Raw genomic sequence first — 18,585 nt, 5'->3', positions numbered from 1 at the left:
TTCTCTTCTTCCAGGAGCTACATCTTCCAGCTCTGCAGGGACGTCCCGTGGGGGCAGACACGTGGGTTAGTGACCCATAACGGGGTTGGATGGCTATTGAAACGTAGGGAGTTGGTTTGCCCTTTGGAGTTTTTTCTTTTTTCCTCAGGGTGTCCAACACACACTCTTCACTGGTTGAAGACCAGTGGGAGTGCAAATTTTATCGCCGTCAATACATGTGGCAAGAGGTACTGGGTTGGTCCTAGAAGGGCAATTGTCTCATCTAATTAATACATAATTAAACATTCTAGTGTTAAGATTGGTGCTACACTCGTCCCTTGTGACGCGTCGGTATCAACTCGTATTACACAATGTCCACTCGGGTTTGAATCTATTAGCTGTCTGTGCCTGCTATCTGAGCATTTTAGTAAAGATGACAGCAAGTCTTACCGGCAAAGTAAAACTCCTCGGCGGCAACCAGAATAAAATTTTCGGGCGTTTCCGGCTATGAATGGGCTAACAATCACCTGGAGAAAACCATAATAAAAAGTAAATCGAATTCGGGGTTGGCGGGTTAATAAAGGTGGGGTTATCATCTCCCTTCTTGCCGAGGGGGATGTCACAGATGAATGAAAAAGTATGGCGGCAACTAGAATAAAAGGGTAACTTCCCTCCAGTAAAGAAGTTCAAGAAACTGAACTACAATGGCTTAAAAATGCCAACAAGAGACTGAGTCTTTAAAAGAGCGATCCACATTAGTAATACAAGACAGTAGTTCAATTGTCCAAACTCATGCAGCGACCCCCTCCCAAATATTTTCGTATGTAACAGTACATAGTAGACATTTAAAATATACCTCACACTAGGGGAAAACACAAGTGATGCAGTAATCTATATATATATCTATATATATATATCTATATATATATCTATATATATATCTATATAATATATATATATATATATATATCCACTCGGATAAACAAGTCTTCGCATGATTATACGATGTTTTCACACAAGAAACAGACATACTAAATTTACATTATATTTGCCTTAAACTCTTCCGTTCCTGGTGGCATTTTTTATATATCTATTTACTTGTTTATTTATGGCTAGCACGATCTCCATGGTGACCATGGCAACCCCCATACAGCTTCAGAGTTACTAACAATCTCGACAGATGCCTTTTATACCGGGGAATCCTTTTCCTTTTCTTTTGGTTGCCGTCAGGCTTTTTCGTTCCCAATGGCACCCCTTCACTGGTCACTCATCCTGAAGGATGTACTTTCTTCTAAAGCTCCCATAATACCATGAAGTGCCTCCGTGGCGCAATCGGTTAGCGCGTTCGGCTGTTAACCGAAAGGTTGGTGGTTCGAGCCCACCCGGGGGCGTTGTTTATTAAGGTCAATATTATTAGGAATTCTGTTAAGATCAATATTATTAGGAATTCTGTTAAGATCAATATTATTCGGAATTCTGTTAAGAAGTTATTTAAGTCTTTCCCACACCTTCGCCCAACTACACCAATCCCCATTGTCATGACACAATGCTCTCCGTCCTCACGATTTGTTTTTTGTCTTCTTGTCAAATGACATCTATTTTTGTTTACGTCAAACCTATTTGTTTAGGTACACGATCCCTCCTGGGATACTAAATAATCTGGCCCGCATGGGGGTCGAACCCACGACCTCCGCGTTATCAGCACGGCGCTCTAACCAACTGAGCTAACGGGCCACCTGTCCGACTTGAGGATAGACCCTCAATAAATAGGACAGATGTGAACCCTGTATACATACATTTTACAATAACGAAGTTGTAGATTGTATGAGGTAGGGTAGTGATGATTTGGGAACTAGATACGCGCTAAAAGGCTTTATGCTCGGAAATAAGCAATATATCCAAACTACAGAAGGGAACTCATATTAAAAAAAAAAAAAAAAAAAAAAAAAAAAAAAAAATGAAAATGGGAACTCACAATGAAAAAAAATAAAATAAAATAAGAATAAATAAATGAAGACATTGAAAAGTTAGTACATGGGGTAAGCCCCCACCCATTCCCTATTCTCATCACTAAATGAGGATGAACACGCGCAAACCACCTGTTCAGTCATGTCCACACCCGTCGGGAACATGCTGGACCCAGTGCCCTGGGAATATGATGTAACGCTGCCTTGACTTCTTCCCCAAACGAGTAAAAAGGCACCCAGTCCATCATGTGCGTGCGTGTGTGTGTGTGTGTGTGTGTGTGTGTGTGTGTGTGTGTGTGCGCGCGCGCGTGTTTGGCCAAGGTATCAAGTCTGGAACGCTCAATGTGTAATAGGTTCATGACAATGTCTAATGACTTTGAAATGTGATGTCAAATGGTCATGACTGACTTGAGGATATCATTGGCGAATTATGGGAAACTATGAAGAAAAATATTGAGGATATCCATTAAATGATGCATAGTAACAAGAAGCGTGTTAAGTGGGCCCTACAAGATCAATATTATTTCTCAATATTCCGTATTGAACAATGCTATTGACGGCGTAGGGATGGTACTGAAGAATGACACAACTGAAGACATCAAATGTACAGGCCTAACACCTATGCCTTTTTAATACCATCCACACACCGTCAATAATATTGTGCAATACGGAATATTGCGCAATAATATTGATCGTGTAGGGTCCGCTGTAAAGTGGTTTCAAGTGGCTAAAGCTTTCTCACCTATACCGTACGGAAGCGAACGAAATAAACTGAAAAATATAAATGAAACGAAGAAATCAAAACCAAAACCAACGTTCAGGAACGTTTTAGTTGATGCAGTACTACGTTTATAGCCATAAAACAAATAAAATAAATACATTAGTAAACAAATAAAATAAAAATTAAAGTGGAAACTGATTAGTGCCGAGTTAGTCAAATGTGGAGTGTGTGGAGAAACAGCTGAGCAAAAAGCGGCATACTATGATATTTGCTATTAATGATACTATTGCAAGGAGCAGTGTTCAGAAATACCAAATGTATAAGGACATGTTTGGCAGTAATATAAACATGTTACATAAATACATTAAATGTGCCAGAAAAAATTCCGAATCTATGTCAACTTGAAGAAATATAATTGTTATCTCGACTTTCGATAAATGGAAACCCAGAGCCCCACAGTAGCTGGCAACGGTCCTTTGTCTATCCCCCCTCACCCCCGCCCCGCCCCTAGATCTCTCTGGAAAGACACAGATATGCAGCGTCAGCATCGTAGAGTTTAGCTGAGGGGAAGGGGAGGTGAAGGGGAGGTGAAGGGGAAGAGGAGGGGAAGAGGAGGGGAAGGGAAGGGAGAAGGGAAGGGGAGGGGGAAGGGGAGGGGCAGGGGAAAGGAAAATAAAAGTTTCTATCCTGATGTGATTTATGGAAGAGATAGGTCTTCCGAGCTAGGGCAGAATTATAATGTCCATAATTGCTATTGAATAGATAAGTAAACAAATATATAATTAAATGGATAAATACATGAATAATAAAAAATAGATTAATCAATAAGTACAAAGGAGCGTTCCTGACACCTGCAAAGGTGAGGGGAGCTACGTCGTCCTCCCTGACACCGACGCCTGACCTCTTTCCGTCGATTCACGCTGCTCGATACAGTTCTCCTCCCACAGAGCGCGGGAGAGGTCAAGGGAAGGAGGGGTAAGGGAGGGAGGACGGAGGGAAAGAAGGAGAGGGAAGGGGAAGGAGTGAGAAGGGAGGGAGGGGAGGTAGGGAGAGAGGAAGGATGGGTAAGGGAGGGATGGAGGAGGGAAAGAAGGAGAGGGAAGGGGAAGGAGAGGAAAAGGGAAGGAGGGGTAAGGGAAGAAGGGGTAAGGGAGGGAGGAAGGAGGGACAGAAGGAGAGGGAAGGGGAAGGAGTGAGAAAGGAGGGAGGGGAGGTAGGAAGAGAGGAAGGATGGAGAGAGGGACGAGAGCGGGAGAAAGGAAGGAGGGCGGGAGAGAGGACGGAGAGAGAGTAGGGGGGGGCAGGAAGGAGGGAGAGTGGGAGAGAAGGGGAAGGAAGGAGAGGGGAGGGAGAGGAGAAGGGAGGGAGAGGGCAAGGAGGGGAGAGGGCAAGGAGGGGAGAGAGGAGGGAGGGCAGGTGAAATAGGGGAAATGAACGAGACGAGAGGAATGAGAGGAGAGGATGGAGGAGGGGAGAGGAATGAGATGAGAGGAAGGGAGAGGTGAGAATGGAGAAGAAGGAGGGAAGGTGAAGGATAGGAGGGGGAGGAGAGGGGAAGGACGATAGGGGGTGAAGAATGAGGGGAACTTGGGAAAAGATGGAGGGGACTGAAAGAAGGGAATAAGAAGGACGGAGAAGGAAGGAGGGGGAGAGGAGGAGGAATGGGGGAGGAGGGAGGAGGGAAAAGGGGCGAAGGAGGAATGAGGTGAAGAAAAAAGTGAAGGAGGGGAAGGAGGAAGAAGGCGTAAGGCAGAGGACGGAGATAAGACGAAGGGGGATGGAGAGAAGGGGAGGTGTAATGAGGAAGGAAGCGTGGGGATGGAAGGAAGAAGATGAAATGGAGGGGATAGAGGGGTAAGGAGGGAAGGGAAAGGTGTAAGGTGGGAAGGGGAGGTAAGGGGAAGGAGGGATTAGGAAAAAAAAGAGGAAAAAGAAAAGAAAAAAAAAAAGAGGGGAAGGGTGAGAAGAGAAGGAAGAGAGAAGGTAAGTAGGGGGGAGGGACTGGCGGGAAAAGAGGTGGAAGGAGAGGAGGGAAAAGGAAAGGGAAAAGGTGGAAGTGGGGAAGGAAGGGAGGAGAAAGAGAGGAGGTGAAGGACGTGAAGGAAATGGTGGAATGTTGGAGGGTTCGAAGAAGTCAAGAAGGTGAGGACCACAGGCTGAGTAAAGGGTTATCTCACTGAGCTATTTTTCCTCCAACCTCCGATTCATCGGCGGTACCGCCCACCTCCAGCATGGTTTCCGTCGTCAAATCACTTTGGTATACTATTTTGTTTTCTCAACAATTTACATACAATGTCATTTGATATTATGCTGAAGGAAAATGATTTTCCTCCAGCATATCAGGTTCCTTCCCGAAAGCTGCGAGCTGCAAATTTGCTCCAACAGTCGGAGGAAAAATAGCCCAGTGTGATGACGCCTTAAGAAAAAAAAAACTGTAATAAAACTGAGAGAACAAAAGGGGAAATGGGCAGATTGAAAGAGAATGGGAAGGGGGGGAGGAAGAAGAGGGGAAGAGAGGAAAGGAGCAAGACAGAAGGGAATGGAAGAGAGGGAGAGGGCTGAGGGAAGAAGGGAGGGTGCTGGGAAATAGACAGGAATGGGGCAAGGAAGTGTGGGTCAATGGGGGGCAGACACAAGCACATGAACACACACACACACAGAGGAAGATAGTGTGTGTGTGTGAGAGAGAGAGGGAGGAAAAGAGAGAGAGAGAGAATGATAGAGAGGAGGGGAAGAAGAGGGGAAGAGGGAGGAGGGAGGGAGGAAGGGAGGAAGAGAGAATGAAAGAGATGGAGAAAGAGGAAGAAAGTGTGTGTGTGTGTGCGTATGTGTGTGAGGGGGAGAGGGGGAGGGAAGGGGAGGGGAGGGGAGTGTGAGAGGGAGGGAGACAGAGGAGGGGGAACAGTGAGAGGGAGGGAAAGACGGAAGGAGTGAGGGAGGAAGAGAGGGGCAGAAAGAGGAAAAAGGGGTAAAGGGAGAGGGAGAGAGGGAGGGAGAGACGTGAGAACAAAAGCCCAATTTCAATACTGAATGACTATCATCTCAGAGTCGTAAAAAGTAATGACTCCTCTGCTGATGACGTCACTGTAGACTCTTGTACGTCATCCATCGTATTCCCTTTCAACTTCACACACACACACACACACACACACACACACACACACACACACACACACAAGCGTACTTAAACAAGAGGAAACACCCCAAGCGGGCAAAATATTATGAGGCAAAGCTTGATAAATGGAGTCATACAGACCGGACCCTACGAGCATACTGTAGCTCCAATACAGTGTTTACACAATATTCTTCCTTTTTGGAACCAGCTGCCCCCCTCCCTCCCAACTCCCGAGGTCAGCTTCCACCAACTCCACATCTGCTCCAACGGCTGTGGGTGGTCTGAACCAATTTCCTCGTCGCACCGGTATTTCTTAGCCAAGCAGCCCCCTCCCCCCCAACCTCCAGCACTCTTGCACACTTTTCCATTTTGCACTCCCCAAACCCGCCAACACCCCGAATATACACATATATATATATGTAAGGATATTACATATACGTATATTCATGAGTATGAACACATACGAATCTGCAGGTGTATGTGTGATCTATGAATCTTCAGGTTGTGTGTGTGTGTGTGTGTGTGTGTGTGTGTGTGTGTGTGTGTGTGTGTGTGTGATCTTCCCCTAAGAATCTACAGGTGTGTGTGGGTGATCTTCCCCTAAGAATCTGCAGGTGAGTGTGTGCGTGTGTGTGATCTTCCCCTAAGAATCTGCAGGTGTGCGTGTGTGATCTTCCCCTAAGAATCTGCAGGTGTGCGTGTGTGATCTTCCACTAAGAATCTGCAGGTGTGTGTGTGTGATCTTCCCCTAAGAATCTGCAGGTGTGTGTGATCTTCCCCTAAGAATCTGCAGGTGTGTGTGTGTGTGTGTGTGTGTGTGTGTGTGTGTGATCTTCCCCTAAGAATCTGCAGGTGTGTGTGATCTTCCCCTAAGAATCTACAGGTGTGTGTGTGTGTGTGTGTGTGTGTTATCTTCCCCTAAGAATCTGCAGGTGTGTGTGTGATCTTCCCCTAAGAATCTGCAGGTGTGTGTGTGTAATCTTCCCCTAAGAATCTGCAGGTGTGTGTGTGTGTGTGTGTGTGTGTGTGTGTGTATCTTCCCCTAAGAATCTGCAGGTGTGTGTGTGTGTGTGTGTGTGTGTGTGTGTGTGTGTGTGTGATCTTCCCCTAAGAATCTGCAGGTGTGTGTGTGATCTTCCCCTAAGAATCTGCAGGTGTGTGTGTGTGTGTGTGTGTGTGTGTGTAATCTTCCCCTAAGAATCTGCAGGTGTGTGTGTGATCTTCCCCTAAGAATCTGCAGGTGTGTGTGTGTGTGTGATCTTCCCCTAAGAATCTGCAGGTGTGTGTGTGTGTGTGATCTTCCCCTAAGAATCTGCAGGTGTGTGTGTGTGTGTGTGTGTGTGTGTGTGTGTGTGATCTTCCCCTAAGAATCTGCAGGTGTGTGTGTTCGTGATCTTCCCCTAAGAATCTGCAGGTGCGTGTGTGATTTCCCCCCAAGAATCTGCAGGTGTGTGTGTGATTTCCCCCCAAGAATCTGCAGGTGTGTGTGTGTGTGTGATCTTCCCTTAAGAATCTGCAGGTGTGTGTATGTGTGATCTTCCCCTAAGAATCTGCAGGGGTGTGTGTGTGTGTGTGATCTTCCCCTAAGAATCTGCAGGTGTGCGTGTGATATTCCCCTAAGAATCTGCATGTGTGTGTGTGTGATCTTCCCCTAAGAATCTGCAGGTGTGTGTGTGTGTGATCTTCCCCTAAGAATCTGCAGGTGTGTGTGTGTGATCTTCCCCTAAGAATCTGCAGGTGTGTGTGTGTGTGATCTTCCCCTAAGAATCTGCAGGTGTGTGTGATCTTCCCCTAAAAATCTGCAGGTGTGTGTGTGTGTGTGTGTGTGTGATCTTCTAAGAATCTGCAGGTGTGTGTGTGTGTGTGTGTGATCTTCCCCTAAGAATCTGCAGGCGTATGTGTGTGATCTTCCCCTAAGAATCTGCAGGTGTGTGTGATCTTTCCCTATGAAGCCTCCCAGTATCCATCGTATCTACTTTTCTTCATTCGCCTTGTTCTTCTCCCTCCCATTCTCCCCGTCTCACCATCTCTCCTCCCATCATTTCCCGTTAATAACTCAGCCTCTTCCGTGCTTAATGCCTTCCTCTCCAGGCAGTCGCGGATCCAGAGGGGGCTGAAGCTCCCACCCCCAAATTTTTTCTTTCATTACTTTATGGCTGAGGTCGAAAAACCTGCCTTGCGTACACTGGTACGTGGCATATTCCCCACCCCCAGCATTTAATAAAACACTTCAGTAAGAATAATTGAAAGGCTACTCAACACATTATTGAGACCAAATCTTTAAAAACGTAAGCTTAAGTAGTACTCCTGCCCAATATTTTGAAAGAAACTAAATCAAGTGAGAATTATATATCAATTTATATTCAAAATCATCCTATTCGTGTTATAGAGTACATCTGTCAAAAAGCGTCATCTACAATTACAAAATTCAGGATAGTTCCCCCCTTAAGCGTCATCTAAATGTACAATATTCAGGTTAGTCCCCCCCCCACAACCAAGCGTCGTCTATATTTACAAAATTCAGGTTAGCCTCCTAAAAAAAATTTGATCCTGGATCCGCCACAATCTCCAAGCACTCCTTTCCTCTCTCCCTTCCTTCCCTTCACTGATCATTTTGTGACTTCTCCATAGCAACCCTCGTTTTTTTAGTGGTCCTCTGCGACCATGTAAGCTATTTTTAAAATTAAATTCTTTACCGACTTATGAAAAAATCGGTATCGTAAGTGAAATAAAATACCGACAATAAACCAATCAACATAAGAGACTATCCTGGGTGGGCTTGTCTAGAGTAGAGTGTACAGCCTCCTTGGCTTACTGCAGGACCGACGGTCTATCCAACGGGGGACGATACAGTCTCTGCACCTTACTACTGGCTGTCTTCAGGTGATTTTTTTCACGCACCCACCCCACCCCTCCACCAAGGCCAACCTTTCTTCCACCTGACCTGGGGTCAATCCTCCTCCACCCCATCTCTCTACCTACTGACGATTCTATTCAGTTGAAAGGTCTCCCCGCCCCCGCAGCGGGAATAATAAAACACAATACATAGCACACTCCTACCACCAGCTGCCTCCGTGGCGCAATCGGTTAGCGCGTTCGGCTGTTAACCGAAAGGTTGGTGGTTCGAGCCCACCCGGGGGCGGAGCTTTTGAAAGGTCATCCCAGGTCAAAGGTAACGTCAACGGTGCCTTGGTCCTGCGGCAACTCTGTCACGCAGGTAAAACCTTCAGTCCGCCACCGACATCCATTCAATACCAAGATGCGTTTTATATATATAAACCTCTCCTGTTTTCTATACTATTGAATTTAAGTTATACTTTGTTGTGACACTATGTACTTTGAAAATGTCTTAATAGACGAAAACGTTCAGTATTCCGATCTTTCATTTCCTCGTGGTTATATAGAAAAAAAAAAAAAAAAAAAAAAATTTAAAAAAAAAAAATTATATATATATATAAATATATATTATACATATATATATATACATATATATATACACACACACACACATATATATATATATACATATATATATATATAAATATACATATACACACATATATACACAGACACACACACATATACATTATATATATATATATCATATATATATGTATATATATATATTATATAAATATATATATACACATATATATACACACACACACACACACATATATATATATATATATATATATATATATATATATATATACACACACACACACACATATATATAATATATATATATATATATATATACATATATATATATATATATATATATATATATATATATATACATATATATATATATATATACATATATATATACATATAAATATATACATATATATATATATATATACATATACATATATATATATATATATATATTCACACACATATATACATACACACACACACACACATATATATATATATATATATATATATATATATATATATATATATATATTCTTGTTCATCTTCATAGGAGACCCCTTATAGAAGAGGGCTGTCCCCTATCAGGGTGGGTATCCAAACTTTGGGGAGGGGGGATACGGGAGGATCCCTAAAAGGGGAAGGTCACTAAACGAGGTGTGTGTATTCCTACCATGGGGGTCCCAACTGGAGGGTCCCTACCAGGGGGTCCAAACAAAGGGGGCAGATTCCCATCATTAAGAGGAATTCCTGCTGCATTATCTTATTTATTGATAGGGGGGGGGGGGAGTGATTCGATCTTATTAAGACAAGCTGGAGTTACACATTGAGGCACTTAACCCTGGTTGGTGCATCTTGACACTACATATTACAAGTGCCAGCCAAAGCAAATGTTCTTACCGAGTGAACACTATTTTGGAGGAAACGGCATTACAAGAACTTGGATCTTCACATTCATCACTGTTCAAAAACCAAAGGTTTAATTCCTGCTTTGGCATACTTGTTTCAGTATATGTAACACATTAGAGGGTAAGTTGCAGTACAGTACAGTAACATCAATTCTCTATGATTAGAGATTTCCTCTAACATTGACAAAATGTGAGGACCTGGTCCATGGGGGAGTCCCATATACTCCCTACAGTATTGATTGCATGCTACTGCATAATTTACACTGTACAATAACACTGCTTCTGACCCAAGGCAGTGGACAAGGTGCAGGGATGACCCGTCATCCAGAAGGTGCTAAGCTAAGAATGAGGGTGGAGGGGTGTGGAGTGTATTCAGGGATGGAATGGGTGGGAATGATTTTATGCCTTTTCCTTTTTGGCTACCTCCCTTGTAAGGGGGAAAAAGCCTTGGTATATGTATGTACAATAACATGCAGCCAATACCCCAGACGGGGTACCACCAAAGCAGCCTTGCTTCACATGTAATTGAGTTTGAACTTCATGGTTACCCTGGAAATCAGAACACAATGGGCAAAGGTGATGGCTTTAGAAGTTCCAAGTGCCTCCTGTGGAAATCTTTTCTGGAAGAATCTATTATATTTTATGGAACTGCCTAGTGTAGGCCTTATGGTCTCTTGTAGTCATTTACATTCTTATGTTCTTATGAAGTTTGCTTCTGACTAAACTCAAGTCTTGTGATAAAGCTACTTTGACCATCCTTTCAGTGGTGAAAAGAGACTATTTGTTCAGATAACCATTAGGCAGTTTTATTCAGCTGTAGTAAAGCACTTTTCTTCCTCCTCCTCCAGTTCTGAAGAGAGGCGGCAGAGACAATGAAGAAAGTAAAACATGATGATTGCAAATTGGTACAAGAACTTGACAAGAGCTCAATTGTAGCCAAGAATGGGAAATGAAACTCAATGAAAGGAAGCAAAGGAAGGCCAACACAGAGCTATTCAATAGATAAGACATTTGTGAATGTATAAGACTAAGGAGGCCTATGGGTGTTACTTTTGGATCATTTGTTACCTGATATATTAATACCATATGGAAGTTGTTGATAGACCAGAATGGCATTTCACAAAACTGACTGAAAAATAAATAATCAAACAAAATAATAATACTGCATGAATGTGGGTCCACACATTGACAGAAGAAAAATAAGAGAATACAAAAAGAAGTAACCACAAATCATAAAAGGTGAGGAGCATCCACCATGAGGAACTGAGCTGTGGCCAAAGCTGTCACCTTTGCCCTATGCACATGAACTGTTGGGGCAGGTAATAGTCATTGCTGGAAACTGGAGAAGTGCTGGACTCAAACCTATGTACTAGGCCATTTTACTGCAAAGATTCAATAACTAGAATCCCACAGCCCCAAAGTGGCCACTACAGCTGGAACTAGATTTCATTGACCAGTAATTAATTCACATAGTGTTGCTTATTTCCTGTATACTATAATTAGGTAAATACATGGAAAGAATGAAAGAAGAAAGACTAGCAAAAAGGGTGTGGAAGTTAGAGGTGGATGGAGTGAAACTGAGGAGTAGACCAAGAATGAGATGGATGGATGGATGGATGAGGTGAAAGGGGCGTTCAGCAAGAGAGGAATGTCTCTTGAGCAAGGTAAAGAGAAGGCAAGATATGTGTGCGAGTGCAAAATAATTGCAAATGGAAAATGAATTGATGCGGCCTTAAGAGATTTCTAATTCTTTTATATTTTCACACAAGGGAATGAGGAGGGAGGTCACAGAGTATATGAAGCAGCCGGCCCCTCTGCAGATTTGCTTGGTCTTACTGCATTGCTTCTGACCCAGGCAATGGGCTGGAGACAAGGAGCTAAGATAAATGGAAAATGATGGATGGGTGGGAGAAGGATGAGTGTGGGTGGGTGCATGCCTTGGCTGGCTACCACCCTTAAGGGGGAAGAAGCCTATTGGTATATAGATAGTGCATCATTCTGCTTGTATAAGTGATATCAAATAGTTATGAGAGTACTTCAATAGTATGTCAACAAGATGGTCTCAATACCTTCAATTGAATGAGTGTCTGGCATTAATCATAATAGAATATGTAACATATGTACCGTAATTGTGTTACCATAGTCTTGACTCTTTCACTATTGGGACATCTCATCTGAATAAAAATTATTTGACATCAGCCAGAGTAAAACCTGTTAATAATAATTGTTGTAACAAGTTTCATCAATCTGCAGCCTCATAGCAGCTGGCAATGGGACTTAGGTAACCATCAATTTGTGGGAAGAAATTTTGGACTGTATGTGTTGTATCAATATGGAATATTTTCTATATCAACAGTATATAGTAGTACTATAGTCACTAGCTGTCAGCTCTCCTTATGTAAAAAGGTGGAGAAAATACAAAGTTGATAGATCCTGGGCCTGGTCTTGAGAAAGAATGTAAAAAAAAATTTTCTCGAATTTCCCACAATGGAAACCTGCAATACCACAATGGATAGACCCCTCCATAGATTTCTCTGGGAAGGAACTCTGGACTGTTGTTTGTATTGTTTTAGTAATTTTTTCTAATTTCAACTAATTGTACTATACAGGAAAGGACACTTGCTAAATCTCTCTTACTCATCATACCTTCATATCAAACCTATCTTCAATTTCATGTATGGTTCCAATTTGGGCTATATCTCCTTATTCTCTAAATATCATATTTAAAATTCAAATTCATGTATTATTCCAGCTTGTGCTATAATGCTTTCTATACTATTCCAAATATTTATATTTCTGTATTTCTTTATATCCTGTCAACAATCAGTCTTCCTAAATGTTTTATCAGTGTGGGGTGGTTGCTATGTTACTGTCCTGAAGAAGTCATAGGAGATGAGCAGCCACTGATTGTCAGTTCTCCTTATATGGAAAGGTAAAAGAAATAATAAAACTTAATCTTGAGCCTAGTCCAGAAACCAAGTGTCAGCCCTTCAGGGCTGCACCTCCAGATGGAGTTGAGGATGTTGATAACTTTTGATGATGGGAGGCACGGATGTGATTCACTTTACCATGTCCACGTCTTACTAGACCACCACCTGCAGGTTGTTGTTGTCATTCCTTAGATTGTCTGGCCGAGCAGTCCCATCACCCTGACCTAAACTTACACTCTCTGGAAAGACGCAGAGTGCGGGGTGATCTAATATTAGTGTTCAAGTGGATCAAAGGCTATAACAAGGGTGATGCAAACAAGGTCATCATAATAAAACAACGGGGCAGGACTCACAGATATGGGTGTAAACTGGACAAATTTAGATTTAAGGAAATAGGCAAGAATTGGTTTACTAATAGGGTGGTCGATAAATGGAATAAACTTAGTAACCATGTAGTAAGCGCTGAAACCATCAATTGTTTTAAAAAATGATTAGACAACTTTATGGATGGGAATGACAGGTGGTGATGGATACAGAGCTGCCTAGTGTAGGCCTTATGGTCTTTTGCAGTCTCCTTTATTTCTTATGTTCTTAATGCCATGACAGGAACTGGGTTTTCTTACAAATCCCTAATGGTGTACATTTTCTTGTTGGCATGCATGATTGTATACAATGTGGTCTTCCATAATGTGTTCTATAGTATGGGGTAAAGTGTTACATCCTGGACAGATATTTGTGATGCTGTCAACCCAGATAACTGTTGCAATCCCACTTGCAGGTTCTCGTTGTTGGTCCCTTAGCCAGAATCAAATATGTGAAGTACTCCCATCCCTCAATAAATATAATAAATGCAATACATTTACTGTAATCTAATATCAGATTTATCAAGGATTGATAGGTTCTTCATATGTCATGACCCTACAGTGGGGGTCCTCAGAAATTAATTCCAAGTTGCTGGATCTTGTTATTTCTGAAATCTATTAAATGTGGCCCCATTAAATTCAGGACTGAATGTATATCACCGCAATGACTGGCATGATTAAGTCTTTACCCCTTCACAATGTTGCTGTCCCTTCAACTACATACAAAAATCTTCTATCATTATTTCGAATAAAATATACATGCCTTTGGAAATAAGATATGTACCAACTCTATCACCACAAGGATTTTCCCTTAAATATCTAAAAGAAAAGAAGAAGAAAAGAAAAGAAGAGAGAGAGAGAGAGAGAGAGAGAGAGAGAGAGAGAGAGAGAGAAAGAGAGAGAGAAAGAGAGACTGGTTATGGTCACTAATACACTCCACAGATCACAAATTTAGTGAAGCTGTCTAAAGAGGGAGGGAGGGAGGGAGGGGTGATGAATGGGAATGGAGTATGTGGGGATGAAATGGGTGGGAGTGGATTTATGCCTTTGACTTTAGCTACCTCCCTTGTAAGGAGGAAAAAGCCCTTGGTATATGTATGTCTTAGTGAGACCTGGATAGTGCAACATGTATTTACCTAGTTGTATTATATGGGAAGGAAGCTATGCTCATTGTGACCCGTCTTTGTATCTTTCATCATCTAGTTTGTTCTTAAATTCTTGTACTGGTTTGCATATACTATTTTTTTTGTCCAATTTGTTCCAGACATCTATTGCTCTCTGTGGAAAACTATTCTTTTTCAGATCTCTTCTATAACTATCAATTTTGAGTTTCTTTTCCATGTCCTCTTGTTTTTCTTTTGTCCCACTTTAATAAATCTTCTCAATCAAAGACTTCCATACTTTTCATGACTCTGTAAATGGCCAGTAGACCTCCTCTTTCTCTTCCTTGTTCCAGGGTTGTTAGATCCAGTTTGGACAATCTTTGTTCGTATGTCAACTTTGAAAGTGTTGGTGCCATCTTTTTCACTGCTCTTTGGATTCTTTCTAATTTCTTTATATTCTTTTTTTTTTGTGTTAGGTGTCCATAGGGTTGCAGCATACTCCAATCTTGGTCCTACCAGCACGACTAATATTTTCTACCTGGTCTTACCAGCGTGACTAATATTTTTTTTTACCATTTCCTCATCCATGTAGTTAAAGGCCACCTTTAGTGTTCTTAGTAAATTGTAGGTTTCTCTGACTATTTTGTTTATATGTTTGTCTGGTGACATGTCTTTGCTCCTAGGTCCTTTTTCGAGCTAACCTTTTTTTACTTCTTTTATACCAACCTTATATTGCCCTGATATTCTATTCTTACTTTTTCCAAACTCCATTATACTGCATTTCTTGACGTTGAAGTTTACTTTCCACTTTTGGCTCCATTTCCAGACTGTCCAGATCTCTCTAAAGTGATTCACAGTCTTTCTCTGTACTTATTTTCTTTATTAGTTTTGTGTCATCTGCAAAAAAGTTCATATAACATTCAACACCTTCCTCCATGTCATTTATATAAATAGCAAACATTTTCAGAGCTAGTACAGAAACTTGTGGGACTCCACTTATCATTTCTTCCCAAGTCAAGTTTTTGTCTCTAACTGCCACCCTCATTTTCCTCCCGTTCAAGAAATCTTCCATCCATTTCATTAATTTCCCTTGTACACCTCCTATCATTTCAAGTTTTCTTATTGGTTTTTTGCATGATACCTTATCAAATGCCTTTTGTAAATCTAGGAAAGCACAATCCGCCCATCTGTCCCTCTCTTGTATTATGTCTATTGGTCTTGAATAAAAACAAATCAAGTTGGTGGCACAAGATCTTCCTTGTCTAAAGCCAAATTGTTTTTGGATTCAGTATCTTATTTTCTTCTAGATGTTTAATCCATCTACTTTTGATAAATTTTTCATATATTTTAGCTATTGTGCTTTATATATTGGTACAATATTTGCATTTTCCAATCTTGTGATACCTTTCCTTCCTTGAGTGAGCAATCTATTATCTTATATATATCTTGTCTTCTAGCTCATCTACACATTAAGTATCGAATTTGCAATTCCGTCCTGACCGTGTGATTTTCTGACATCTAGGTGTTATGTAATGAACTGAATCTACAAAATATGTCAAATTTCAGAAAGACTGATCATCTTCTCTGAATGCTTTCACCAAAGTAATATTTCCTCAACTTAATATAACTCTGGCATTACTTAGAACAAAACTGTGAAATATATATTATTTTAATGGGGTTAATCAAAACAATCTTAATACCTTCAATAAAGTAAGATTCTCTTGACAGGATACATCCACCTGGTGTTACCAAGAACGCCTGGAAGATATATTAATATAACTGAGGAATTCATGCACCTCCCACCACAAGATCCAACTTACAATCATCTTGACCCAAATTCACATTATACAAGAAATCCAATACTGTATTGGTACAGTTGATTCCGTTTTAACATGCTTTGAAAATGGGCAGATTCATTGTACATCTTGCGGGACCACCATATCAGGTACCTGTCAATGGTATCTATTAATTCCATAAAACAAATTCAGTCAATAGCCTATATGAGGTATTTATGTTTTATATACACCTAGGTCTCTTAATCCAACACTCTCCAGCTGCCACTTGTGTGGATGTTTGGGCCCAGGATATAAACCAAATTCAGGAATTGGTAGTGTTTTATGTCCTGGACTAATCCCTGAAGTGGGTGTATCTCCTGGGCCAATTCCCAGTGGGTTTATGTCCTGGGCCTAAATATCACAAGTAGCATTTGGCAAGTGTTGGATTAAGAGACCTAGGTGTTCACTTGGTCTTTTGGATCAAGTGTTGGACTCATGACTGACAGCTATTTCCCTCTCAGAAGAGAACTCACAGCTAATATGGACGATCTATGGGTAATGCTTTGACCTTACATGCACACACACCCCCAACTCCCCGCCCATGAGAGTCGGAGTAACGACCTGAAGCGCAGCGATACCGAAATAATTTCGGCCCTGGGCAGGATTCGAACCAGGTACCGCTGGCATCACCGTAACAACACTCTGATACTCTAATTGTGTGTAATGTACTGGAACAAACCTATATTCATGGGGTCCTGCCCTTTTTCTCCCACTGTTGTACCTAAGTTTGAATTTGCTTATGGGCTAAGTTATCTAAACTGTTCTTTGAAATTTAGTATAATTTTGTACTCATGGTGGCTTGAGTCCAAATACACAAATTGGGAAAGGATCACATGTCTGAAAGGTATCAAAAACACTTTTTCGTACAGATGTACCAAATCCTGGAACAACAGAAGATGATGTAGCACAAATTAGTACAAATTCAAAACTAAGTATGATGGATAGATAGGCCCCATGAATACAATTCCTAATATACTACAGTTCAATAAGGTACAGTCACCAACAAAAGCAATGATTCACCATGGTCTTGGATTATGTGTTGGAATTGTGATTGACAGCCTTTCCCTCTGAGATGAGAGCTCAGAGCTTATGTATACCCAATCTATGGGTAATGCTGTGCCCTAACACATACACACTCTGCCCAGAAGAGTTAGAATGTTGGCTCGCTATACAGTGATACTGAAATTATTACAGCCTTGGGCAGGAGTGGAATGCAGACCACTGGAATAACAGTTGTGAAAGATACCACTGCACTGTCCAGTAGTGTCAAACTGGGCTTGAAGATATCATGCCCTTCTTCCCTTGAAAAGTGGCAGTACAATGATCTCAATTTATCTTAATGTGTGTGAGGCTTAACGATGTTTGCATATCAACATTTTGTCACTTTTCAAGGCATGAAGGGCCAGATCACTCCAAACCCAGTCTGTTGAGGCAATACCTTTTTTGTTGGTGATTGTACATCACCAACTCCAATTGAAACCTCACATGATAACCACCTTCAACACCAGAATTAATATAAAATTGCTGCTGGTTTGAAAGGAATTTATTGAGAGAGGCTGTACCCTCGTTGGTAAAAAGAGGGATAGAGATGAATGAAATAGCCTGTGGCTGCTATAATAAAAGAAGTCCCACCTAGCATGGAATGGGTTAACCCCCTCACCTCAATCAAGAGGTGCAGCCCTCATGGGCAGACATTAGATCTCTGGACTGGGACCAAGACCTCTATCAACTTCAGTTATGTTTCTTATACTTTTTCACAAATGGAAAACTGAAAAATGGCAACTGCCCTTCTCTTCCTACAACTTTCACTCAGTGACATGGAAACAGTTCCACACTGATTCAACACAGACAACAGCCCAAAGTTTCTTTCCAGAAAAATATGTGGCAGGCTCTGAGGACCATTAACAGCCACTTTGGGGCTGCAGGGTTTCCACTCCATGAAACTCAGGGAGATGATTGATTTTCTACAGCTAATATTTTAGGAACTTTAGAGTGACATCCCAACAGATCAGTTACACAATCTTCTTCAAATTCCTCTTTCACCACTTCTATAATTCCAGTTTGTTAGAGATATTATCCCCAAAGATAGAACAACTGGTTATTGCCAATGAAATGTTAAATACTGTACTACAAGTGTAACATAAAAAACAACCCAGCAGTATTTTCCTTGCCCATATGTATTTGAACATACACATGCAATCACAAAACAAGCAATTAAATC

The 18,585-nt window shown here is 41.4% G+C and overlaps 1 protein-coding gene and 3 non-coding genes across 4 annotated transcripts in view; 3 read left to right on the top strand and 1 right to left on the bottom strand.

Moving 5' to 3' along the window:
- The window catches only part of LOC143024572 (dynein axonemal heavy chain 7-like), a 377,264-nt gene that overhangs the window by 188,501 nt on the left and 170,178 nt on the right, over window positions 1-18,585 (top strand). The gene's annotated exons all lie outside the window — the stretch shown is intronic.
- Window positions 1,297-1,370, top strand: TRNAN-GUU (transfer RNA asparagine (anticodon GUU)). The gene has a single exon. It is a non-coding gene; the product is annotated as a tRNA-Asn (tRNA).
- Window positions 1,640-1,713, bottom strand: TRNAI-GAU (transfer RNA isoleucine (anticodon GAU)). Its single transcript has one exon. It is a non-coding gene; the product is annotated as a tRNA-Ile (tRNA).
- TRNAN-GUU (transfer RNA asparagine (anticodon GUU)) lies at window positions 8,851-8,924 on the top strand. The gene has a single exon. It is a non-coding gene; the product is annotated as a tRNA-Asn (tRNA).

Source organism: Oratosquilla oratoria, chromosome 4, assembly GCF_046742065.1.
Source record: "Oratosquilla oratoria isolate Oo_2021 chromosome 4, ASM4674206v1, whole genome shotgun sequence".
In the NCBI taxonomy this organism is placed as follows: domain Eukaryota; kingdom Metazoa; phylum Arthropoda; class Malacostraca; order Stomatopoda; family Squillidae; genus Oratosquilla; species Oratosquilla oratoria.
Note: the sequence above shows the minus strand (reverse complement) of the source record. Positions and strands in the feature narration are given on the sequence as shown.